This window comes from Nicotiana attenuata, chromosome 3 (assembly GCF_001879085.1).
Source record: "Nicotiana attenuata strain UT chromosome 3, NIATTr2, whole genome shotgun sequence".
Classification (NCBI taxonomy): domain Eukaryota; kingdom Viridiplantae; phylum Streptophyta; class Magnoliopsida; order Solanales; family Solanaceae; genus Nicotiana; species Nicotiana attenuata.
Window position 1 is genome coordinate 60,346,318 of NC_031991.1, and position 12,343 is coordinate 60,358,660.

Here is a 12,343-nt window from a genome sequence, read left to right on the forward strand (position 1 = left end):
GCGAAAACGACGTAAGCGGTGCACAACTCAATTACACTGTGATGAAAAAGGAGATGTTGGCGGTACTTTTTGCATTCGACAAATTCAGGTCGTACTTGATTGGTTCAAAAGTTATTGTCTATACTGACCATGTAGCAATTAGGTACTTGATAGCAAAGAAGGAGTCAAAGACATGCTTGATCCGCTGGGTTCTTTTGCTACAAGAATTCGATCTGAAGATCCGTGATAGAAAAGGGACAGAGAACCAAGTAGCAGACCACCTCTCAAGGTTGGAAGGAGTTGAAAAGAAGGTAGAGGTTGAAGATATAACAGTTACATTCACGGATGAACAGTTACTAGCAGTGACAATGGAGGAGACGCCATGGTATGTTGATATTGCTAATTATTTAGCAAGTGGTAATGTACCTTATGAACTCTCTTCAATTCAAAAGAAAAAGTTCTTTCGCGATTGTCAGTCTTATTATTGGGATGAACCTCTACTTTTTAAAATATGTGTAGATAACATGATCCGTAGGTGTATCCCCGAGAAAGATCAACATTCTGTTTTGCAGGCTTGCCATGCTTCACCATATGGTGGACACTTCGGAGGAATTCGGACAACGACTAAGGTATTGGAATCGGGTTTGTATTGGCCAACTCTGTTCAAGGATGCCCATGCTTGGGTGAAAAGTTGCGATGAGTGCCAAAGGACAGGTAACATATCTCGATGTCACGAGATGTCGATGACTACTATTCAATAGGTGGAGGTATTCGACATGTGGGGGATTGACTTTATGGGGCCATTCGTCAGCTTGTATGGTAACAAATACATACTGGTGGCAGTTGACTATGTCTCCAAATGGGTTGAAGCTGTGGCTCTCCCAACCAATGATGCAAAAGGGGTGACAGGCTTCCTAAAGAAAAATATCTTCACACGTTTTGGCACCCCGAGAGCTATAATCAGTGATGGTTGAACCCATTTTTACAATAGAGGGTTCGCACGGCTGTTGGAAAAGTATGGAGTTCGCCATAAGGTGGCCACACCTTATCACCCACAGATGAGCGGGAAAGTTGAAGTGTCAAACCGGGAAATCAAAAGTGTCCTGACCAAGACAGTGAATACGACAAGGACTGATTGGGAAAAGAAGCTGGATGATGCATTATGGGCGTACCGCACAGCATTTAAAACTCCAATTAGTATGTCACCATACAAGTTGGTGTTTGGAAAAGCATGCCACCTTCCGGTGGAGCTTGAGCATAAAGCCCTTTGGGCACTCCAGCAGTTGAATTTGGATATGGAGACCGCAGGCACCAGTAGAGTCACTGAGTTACATGAACTCAAGGAATTCAGGATTGTACAAAGAAAGGATGAAAATGATGCATGATAAGCATATTCTAGATCGAAACTTCAAACCCGGAGATCTAGTGTTGTTATACAACTCGAGATTAAGATTGTTTTCAGGTGAATTGAAGTTCCGATTGTCAGGACTCTTCAGAGTAGTGCAAGTGTTCTCAAGTGGAGCAGTAGAAATTGAATCCGAAGATGGAAAAAATAAGTTCACGGTGAATGGGGAAAGGTTGAACATTACCTTGGAATGGTCGAAGAAAAGGGGGATAGAGTGGTGATATTTTTGGAAGAGCCCCAATACACGAGCGAAGAGTAATAATGAAAGCATGCGTCGTGCCGCGATGTTAAATCAGGCGCTTCCTGGGAGGCAACCCATGGTTTGTTGTAAATCGTCGTGCCGCGACGTAAAATTAACGCTTTTTGAGAGGCAACCCATTATTTTTCTTTGTCTTATTTTTGGAATTGATTTTGAACGGTGACAATATTGACCGATCTACTAATGTGCAGGGATGAAACTATGCACAGCGGAAGGACTCGGGGTGGCGAAATTATCCCGGAGATAAGCAAAAATAAGAAAAAGCAAAAAATATTCTGGAGGTAGAAATCTGCGGCCGCGAATTCAACCGCAGATTCAACCGCGGTTTTTGCACTGGTCATTGTCTCACATCCGCCGCCGCGGATTGACTGCGGATGAGGCGCCGTTCAGGTTCAGTTAAATTTATTTTCTCTTCTCCCCTTTTAATTATTTTTTTTACTTAACCCCCCCCCCCCCCTCCCAACCCCCTTCCCCAAAACAAAAAAAACGCATACCCCTTCCCCTTCTTCTCTCCCAATCTCTCAAATCAACAAAATCTTCTCTCCTTCTTCCTCTTCTCTCAACCACTCCCCAAGCTCCATTCCTCACAAGATCTTCAAGTAAGTAACATGCTTCTACTTTCTTTTTTTTTTAGTTTTTTTTTCAATTTTTTCCATTCTTTTCCTCTTCTATTGTAAGTGTAGGATAATAGAAGTTATGGGTACTCTTATCTTTGATTTGGATTGTTAGTATATATGTTGGCATGTGAGGATAATAGATTTAGTTGGGTTGAGGAAAACTTTGTTGAGTTGTGAAGAATGGAAGTTTAATTAGGTCTTTGGGTAAATTGGGGGGCCTATGCACAGTAAATGTTTGTTGAATTGCCACAATGAGTTTTTAGTATAAATTGTGACCAATTGTGCGAGTGAAGTCTGAGTAACCGCCCTTGGTTCACATATTCCACCAATTATTGATAGTGGTGTTTGTTGTGTAGGTACCATGAGACCTTCAAAGAAGAGACGCAATACCGGTGCCTCGTCAAGTGGTCATGGAGGCTCATCCAGGGCACGGGCACCGGCCAGTTCAGCTCAGTTTGATCGTACCAGGTTTGTCTCTAGAGCTGTCCAGGACCGTTTTAGTCTAAAGGCTACTACAAAGCCTGTACCGGAAAGGGGAATTGACAGGGGGTCCCTCCAGGCTGAGTGCCCTAATATGTATAGGGAGTTGATCAGGCGCAGGCTGGATATCTTCTTCGAAGAGCCGGAGGAGGGTAACTTGATGCTTGTCCGGGAATTCTACGCCAACTGCTCTGAGCATGAGAATCACATCTGCATTGTGCGACAAAAGGGGGTAAATTCCTCGATAGAATCCATCAGGGGAGTGTATCGATTGCCTGTATTCAATGGGGAGGTGGATTACTATGATGATTACCGGTGAGTACCAACAAATTGGAACCTGTTTTTCAGAATTATCTGTGTAACCGACGAAGAGGTAGTGTGGGTTGTGCCAGGATCGAAGCTGCACTCAGCCTCACTCACCTTTGAAGGAAAGTGTTGGTTGTACCTCATCAATAGTCGACTGCTGCCATCCCACAACACCACTAAGGTAAATGGTCCGAGAGCTGCCTTGATCTGGTGCTTCATGAATGGCCACGATTTTGATGTGGCCAAGGTTATTCAGTCTGAGATGTTCATCTGTTCAACACTGAAGAGGTATGGGTTCTTCTTCCTCTCTCTGGTCACTAGCTTAAGCCGGGCAGTAAGGGTGCCAGAGGACCCAAATGTGGATGGCAAGGTGAAGAAAGAAGCAAAGTTCCGGGCAGACAAAGTGACCATTGGGAAGGAACCGGTGGTAACCGGTGCGACTCATAGTGATGATTCTAAGGCGTCGGAGGAGGGCAATGAGAGTAGGAGGAAGTTGGGCCTTCCTCACCCCCACAGGAACAAGTTGCTGCGGTTGAAGGACCATCTCCAGTCAGATGGAGTACGCGAATGACAGCCTTAGAACAGGAAATGGCAGGGCTGCGCACTTCCGTCACGGAATTGGGCGCGAGAGTTGATACCTTGGCCACCCAAAATGCGAAGTCGGAGAAGAAAATAATGGGCTTCCTGCGTGCGCTGGGGAGGGCGTGCCATCTCGACCCCGGCACTGTCTCCGATCAAGACTGATCTACCAGGGAAGTTCCTTTACCTCGCGTTACTTTATTTTGTATGACATGGCGACATGCCATTATTTTAAGTGTGGGGTGGGGGATACTTTGTTTGTATGTTGTATATAGAATAGTTTCGTAGTTTATTTACATAAATCATTTTTGACTTGTCCCGATGATGGATATCATTTGACGGGTTTCTTGAGGGACTAAAGTCGAAGAAAAACAAGCAAAAAGATTTTCTTTTGTAGTAGTGTATCAATTCCCCCTTGGTTTTTCTTTAAGCCACGGTCCTTTTCCAAGGGTTTCATTTGAACCGGGTGTAGTTAGTTTTTTTATTGTTAGTTAGGAACTTGTGGGCTATGGGCGAAAATAGAAATAGGATCTCATAACATCGTAATGCCTAGAATATAGCGGGTACTTTAGTGTGACGTTTAGGCTTAGTTTTTGACTCTTGTAAGAATGCCTTAAACTGTATGTTCTTAATTTGGCTTAAGTACCTTGATCAGAGTGTTTGATGACCCAATCTGGAGGGAGTCATGTGCCATGTGTGTGTGAGGCTTGTTGTATTATGTGCACGACAGTTGATGCCTAGAACTTGCCCCGCGTGTCTACAAAACGAAATGGTAGTCTTGTTTAGTCTGGGAAGTGATATAGGCATTTCTTTGTTGAACCATATATATATTCCACCCACCTATTTGTTATGTATCGTAGTTAACCCCGTTGAGCCTGTAATCCTGTTTCCTTGGTAACCACATTACAAGCCTTATCCCTTGTTTGAATTGACCATCTATTTGAACCCTTTACCTCTCGTAAGCACTTGAATTACTATGAATCTATAAAGGATAAATTGTGGGGTAGTTGGTGGGGCTTTTTGAGTGGAACTAGGGAAATAAGGAGAAAGGTGCACCTTGTTGAAAAAGCTGCTTGAATTGAAAAAAGAATGTTAATAGTGCATTATGTTGATTATTAATATTTCTTTGGTGGTTTTTAAGGTGATTGTGCTCAAAGAAGTATGGGGTGATATATGTGGTGTTGAAGGTGGAAATATTGGTTTAACTTAAGTATGGGCTTGAATGTTAAAGTACATGTATTAAAGTGCTTAGGGAGGTGTAGTCACTCTTATATTCAAATGTATCCTACCCGTCCCGCAGCCTATATTACAACCAAATAAAGTCCTACGTGATCCTAGACTAAATGAGCTCAATTAGTAGAGTAGTACACTACGGGAAAGCCTATGGAGCATTTTCTGTGGCACAAGAATATCATTTCTGAGGGTGAGTGAATTCTGTTCATTTTGAAGTTCCTCAGTGTGCGTGCATTTTATTGATTGTGGAATGAGTCTCTTTGGGTGTGAGCAGGCACTTGATTCACGAAGAAGAGGTGAGTATGGACCTCTGAGTTGGAGTAAGTAAGTCGGTTAGGAAAATTACGTGGCTCGCGGGAGTCAACTCTTGAAGTGTAGATGTTACACTAATGCACTCAATCTATGTGGAATATTCTTGGTGTGACGAGTTAGGGAAGTCACTCAGGAAAGATAAGCCTCTGTAGAGTGTGGTTTGATTGCTCGAGGACGAGCAATGGTTTAAGTGTGGGGTGTCGATAGTAGGCTATATTTATGCAATTTCGATACTATTTACACTTTAATTTAGCCGCACTTTATTGATATTTGAATGCTAAAAGATAACAAATTGCTCTAATTAAGAATTTTATGCTTTGCAGGAGCCACTCCGAGCTATGAGGAAGCTAAAGAGTGTTTTGGAGTCAATATGGAGCGTGGAAGGCCAATCGGAGGTTAGCACGGTCGAAAAGAAGAAAGAAAATCAAGTGGCGAAGTCCCCTCCAGGTGCGCGGCCGCGGATTGACCGCTCATTTGCCGCGCACTAGAGGCAGAATACTGGGTGAAATTCGCGGCCGGATCCGCGGTCAAATCCGCGACCGCGGACGGACTGACAAAGACCAATAACCCAGGGTCAATTATGTAATTCCCAAGGCGACTAACCTAAACCTCTATGAAGCCTAATTCGCCCAGAAGAGAAAGATAGCTGTTTTTAGAGAGATTTTCGAGGCAAGAACACGAGAGGGAGACAGAGAATTTCCTTAAGAGTTTTCATCTTCTTCTTCTTAATGCCATTGTTGATTATGACTTTCTATAGTGAATTTTTATCTATTAGTATGAGTAGCTAAACCCGTCATCTAGGGTTGATGGAACCAATTGTTGGATGAAGTCTTGACTCTGTTTTGATATAATTGAGCCGTTTTTACTTTATGATTGTTCAACTACGTGTTGTCTTGTGATTAATTGAAAGGGCCCTTGATTAATCATGTCTAGTTATCTTGTGTTGCTTGAGAAAGAACACTTGGTTAGATTGTTGTTGAACAACACCACTTTCGGGTAAGTTAAGAGATTAATTACTTGAATTTAAAAGCAGGGTTAGAGATAACGAAGATTTGGTGGGATAATTCTGAGTTGCATAAATTGTTAGATAGAGTAGTTCAAGAGAACGCTTCTAGTAATTTATCGTAATTGATCGAGAGATAATTGCGGTAACCCAGAACTCATACTCCTTATAGAGTGTTACGACGAGATTATAGCTAACGTGTCAGGAATTAATCCGACAACTGGGGAAATCAATAGCCCTAGACCCTTTTACCATTGAATTCAACTTTATTCTTGATTATTGCTAGTTTTATTGTCATTTTTCCTTAGTTAACTAAACTCTACCCAGTATCCATTAAAAATCTTGCATCCGGGAATTGTGTGAGCTTATCATTAGCAATGTTAAAATTTGTAGTAAATAGGTTAGTTCCCTGTGGGATTCGACTTCGAACTTGAACCGGATTATATTTGCAGCGACTGCTTAGTCCTTTTTTTACAAGGCATAGTTGGGCGTGATCATTGGTATGTTTGGTTGAGGTCCCGGGGGCCTCGGGTTAATTTTGGGTGGTTAACAGATCGAATTGGAGTTGTGATAGATTGCTGAAGCTTGGCAGTGTCTGGTGCAAGTGCACCTACGCACGTTGGGCCACAGGTGCGGCGCCGCAGAAGCGTGAGTGAGTCAGGCCAACTAGGATCGCAGGTGCGAAGGAAAAGCCGCATCCGCGCATTCGCAGATGCGGGGTGTGATCGCAGAAGTGGATGAGGCAGTCTAGGCTATGGTCGCAGAAGCTGAAAGGTCTCCGCTGAAGTGGAATTTCTAGCATTAAGTGGAATCATCACCTGCGATGGAATTTCCGTAGGTGCAGCATCGCATGTGCGACTGTGAGCCCAAAGATGTGAAATTGCTAGGGCAGAAAAGGGCCAATTTCCAGGGTGTAATTTCATGCTCCATTCTTGAACCTAGAGAGCTCGGATTAAGGCGAAATTTTGAGGGTTTTTCAGAGGAAACATTTTGGTAAGGATTCTTGACTTGTTCTTATTAATATCCACTAATCCATCGCTAATTTCATCATTTAATTAAGGATTTGGGTTGAGAAATTAAGGGGAAAAGGTGGAAGATCCTTAGGCCGAATTTTGGGATTTTAATCGAGGTTTTGGTATCGGATTTGTGTAATTTTAGTGTTAGTCAACTCGTGGTTGAATGTGTGCTCGTATTTTGTGACTTTTACTCGATTCCGAAATGCGGCCCCGGGTCGACTTTTTGGGGCGATTTTCTAATTTCTTGGTAAAGTCTTGATTTCATTAATTAGATTAGTTTCTTATAGTTATACTTATAGTATGAAATTTCTTTTGGCTAGATTTGAGCTATTCGGAGTTGAAAAGTCGAGGAAAAGGCATTCTTATTGATTGATTGAGCTTGGTTCGAGGTAAGTGACTTGTCTAACATTGTGTAGGGAAATCCCCTTAGGATTTGGTACTGTTGTAATAATTTGTGATATGTGAGTGCCGTGTACGCGAGGTGACGAGTGCGTACACGGGCTAATTATTGAAAATTTAGTTTTTTTATTGAATAGTAACCTGTTATATCTTAAATGAGTTATCCCAGCATGTGTAGTTATCATGTTTAGCATAATATCGCATGTGTCTTAAATGCTTATTTGAAATCTGTATAGCATGCTTAGTTGAATTCCTGTTTTTTCTTGATTTTGTATTTAGTCTTTAATGGTAGGATTTCTTGCTGTGAATTCGTTGTTCCATAAGCTGTGTATTTGCTTTTGTGACTACGAGGAGGTACCTCAGGAGTTCCCCTGTTGCATATTTACTTTTGGAACTACGAGGCGGTACCTCGGGAGCTCCCCTGTTGCATATTTACTTTTAGGACTACGAGGCAGTACCTTGGGAGCGCCCCTGTCTTTTACCCATATGTGTTGTGTTGTTACTTTTCTGTAATTTCATATTGTTAAATTCTCAGACTTTTCATTATATTACTATTTCAACTACCTTAATTGTTATATTCCAGTAGGGCCCTGACCTAACCTCGTCACTACTCTACCGAGGTTAGACTTGGCTCTTACTGGATACCGTTGTGGTGTACTCATACTACTCTTCTGCACATATTTTATGTGCAGACCTAAGTACTCCTACCAGCCCCGATATCAGTAGAGCGCGTGTGCTGCTGCTTGGAGACTTCTAGGTATATCTGCTAGCGTCCGCAGACCTCGGAGTCCCCCTCTATCCTTATGTTGTCTTTCTTCTTTATTCTCTTAGATGTTGATGTATAGAGACAGTTAGTATATTCCTTAGAGCTTGTGACTTGTGACTACCGGGTTGGGAGTGTTTATACTCGAAGGTGTGGATTTTACTTGTACATGTCGAGCGGCAGTTTTCCGATTTTATCTATATATATATACATGTTGTTGTTGAGGTTTAGTCGTTATATCAGTTGTTATTTCAGTTATTCGCAATCGTTAGGCTTACCTAGTCTTAGAGACTAGGTGCCGTCACGACATCTTACAGAGGAAGATTGGGTCGTGACAATTATATTCAAAGTTATTCTAATTTACTGTTACACACATTAAAATATATTTATATGACTGTATAATAAATACCCATTAACATAATATCAAAAGAATGAACCTAGGCATCAATTTGGATATTTCTTTTTGAGTTATCAAAATATTTTTCTAACACTAACAACTTTTTATTTTTACCCATTTAAAATATATTTTACTATCAAGATGGAGTGCCACCTTTCAAGACAATAATCTTAACGCAAAATATTTCTTGTGAAAAATTTAACCAAAAAAATTACACATATCCAAAATAGTTTAAAAAACCAAAAATATCTACTTACTCAACATATTCCTATCTTTCTCTTATTTAAATTTTTTTCTCTCCTGAAATTTAAGAATAATTAAATAGAATACCAATTCCAAATAATCAATTATTTTTTCATAGGAAAATAAATAATCTTTAAGAACCTAAAAATAATTGCGTAGACAAAAAAGTATTAATTTTTAAAGGCAGAAGAAGATTTATTAGTTATCTTTTGAATAAAATAAAATATTTTATGAATCTGCTTTTGATATGTATTTCTGAAAAAGAAAATGTATATATTCTTTTTTCCCCCTTTCTTTTTATTCTTTCTCTCGTTGTTTTAGAAATAAAAGTCAAATTATATTTTTTACCCTAAATAAAAGGGTTGATCGGAAAATTGATTGGAAAAAATAAATTTTGTTAATTTTAAGGGGTAAATATGAGTCAGTCTACTTATAGTAAGGGCATATTTGGAATGAAAGTTAAATGGAGGGCAAATTTAGTGTATTTTCTATTTTGAGAGATAAATTTGAACCAATTCACTAATAATAAGGATATGTTGGGATTTAATTTTAAATAAAAGCAAAATTACTCTCCTTCTCATAGTTAGAGGAATATTTTTGGCCTTTTTCCGATATTGTTTTAACGGTTAAGGGTCTGATTTGTCCTTATACTATCATAAATAGGTCTTATTTATCCCCCGTTTGAGTTTCTTATCAAAAATATCACCAGCGTTATACATTAGTTGCACATTTATCCATGTCCCGTTAAAAGCACCCTCCTAGATTTTTAAGGAGCACGTGGCATCCTCTTATTGGACCAACTGACCCGCCCCAACTCTTAATTAAAACCCGCCCGACCCAGCCATTAAACTTAGACCCATCGGTAAAATTTAGTCCATTTTCCCTCGAGCTTTTCATCTCCCTCAGAAAGAAAATACCTAGGGTTCATCGCGCTCCCATTACAATCAATTCATTCCACATGCTTTCTTCTACAACTGCAGTTAAAGATAATTGCTTTCTTCAAGTAACTGTTTGTTTAAGCTGTTATATGTATTTTCTTGCTTAAATTTGCCGCGAATTAGTCACCTTTAGGGATTTTGTTCTTTAATCTTGTTATGGTTTCTTTAACCTTTAGGGATTTCGTTCTTTAATCTTGTTAAAGTTTACCGTTGGCTATGTTATTTATGAGTGGATTTTGTTTGCATGGGTTGTCTAGGTGGATTTTTCGTTAAGGTTTATTCGAGACAGATTTGTTTATGGATTTTTGTGTAGTTTGTGGTCTATGTGTTTTTGGCCTTTTTGTTTGTTTAATAAAAAAATTGGTAGCAGAACTGAGATTGTGCGGTCTTAAGTTTGGGGTTTAAGGTATTTTTTGTCGGTGTATGGTTGTTGACCCCAACTGAATATTTTAAAGCTAGTGGGACTTCACTTTCTTATTGTATGTGGTCCTGTTGTAGCATATTTTTTTATTTTTCTGGTTCCCCATGTTTGTCTTTCCTTGCGGTCGATTAATTTATTGTTTGATAACACTTTCTTTATTGTTTAACAGTCATTTTTTAGAGCTTTCAATTTAACCTTTCTTTATAGATTTTCTTTATTGTTTTAACAGTTTAATAGTCTTCATTTTTTAACAGTTTAACAGTCTTTTAGTTTAACCTTTTCTTTATAGATTTTTATTTTAACAGTCTTCATTATTTTAGAGTTTTCAGTTTAACAGTCTTCATTTTTTATAGCATTTCTTCATTGTTTAACCTGTATTTCAGTTTTGTTGCCATATTCATTGCACATTATTGTTCAATCATAACAGTCGTTTATTTTCTTGACTTTTCAGGATATTAAAGATGACTTTGGCGGACATAATGTTCCATCATGGTGGGGATTGGATCAGAAAACCCCATGTGTTATATTCAAAGAAGCTTGTTCACTCTTGGGAAGGTTATGACTCTGACCTTATTTCCTTTATTGATCTAGTAAATAAGTACTGGGGAATTGATGTATGTTGGTGTTCAACAACTAATTTAAATGGACCTTTTGGTAACTATTATGAAGTAGTGGATGATTTTGGGATAAGACATTTATTGTCTTTAATATCTGATGAGTTTAAGTGTCTTAACTTCTATGCAGTAGATGAATGTGAATTATCTGTTAATGTTCCTAATGTTGTCCATTATTCTGATTCACATCCATCACTAACTGAAGTTGGTACAGATTGTAGTGAGGTTGAGTGTGAGGGTGAGAGTGACAATGACAGTGAGGGTGATGAGGTAGAGTATGATTCTGAGGAATTACAAATAATTGCATGTCAAAAAAATAGAAAAATTGATGTTGGACTGCACAATTACAAGGAATTGTATAAGGGTATGAGCTTCAAGGACATATCTGAAGCAAGAAAATATATTAACTTCTATGCCCTGGCAAACAAAAAGGATTTAAAACAAGAAAAAAGTGATAAAGAAAGATTAAGGTACAAATGTGTTCCTGGTTGCCCTTTTGTTATTCTCATTTTCGGGGATGGAAACCTTCCAGGGGTTAGGATAAAGACATTAAAATCAGAGCATACTTGTGATGAAGCATTTGATAATAGTAGGGTTGATTATCATACACTTGAACATTACTTCAAGAAAAAGCTGCAAGATAATCCTATGTATAAGATTAAAGCGATGAGAGCAGATATAAAAAATGTGTTTAATACAAATGTCAGTTGTGGAAAGTGTAAGAGGGCTAAAAGAGAGATTTTAGAGAAACTAGAAGGCAGTTTTACAGATGGATACAATAAAATTGAGGCATATGCCAATGAACTTAGAGAAAGTAATCCAGGGATTGATGTGATCATTAACTTGTCAAAGGATGCACTTGCTCAAGGTGTTAGAAGATTCTTGAGAATGTATATTTGCTTCCATGCTCTTAAGATGGGTTTTAAGGAAGGTTTCATGAGACCTTTCATTGGCTTGGATGGGACCTTTCTTAAAGGGAAAGTCAAAGGTCAATTGTTAATTGATGTTGGTTTGGACTGTAATAACCAAACCTATCCTCTAGCTTGGGCAATTGTAGATAAGGAAACTAGGAGAACATGGAATTGGTTCTTGGAATATCTTCAAAGGTCATTGGATCTCAAAGAGGGTAAAGGGATTACCTTCATGTCAGACATTGTTGCGGCCAAACGCACACGCAAGTATACGCGATCGTCAAACAATAAAGTGACTAAAAGTCGGATGTCGAACCCACGAGGACTTGTGATTAACTATTAACTAAATTAGACTATCATAATTATCTAAATAAGGATTTGCTAAAGTAATTAAACTAGAAAGAAAATAACTAATGAACTATAAACAGAGGAAGAGCAGATTTTTATATTATCAATGTGATGAAAACG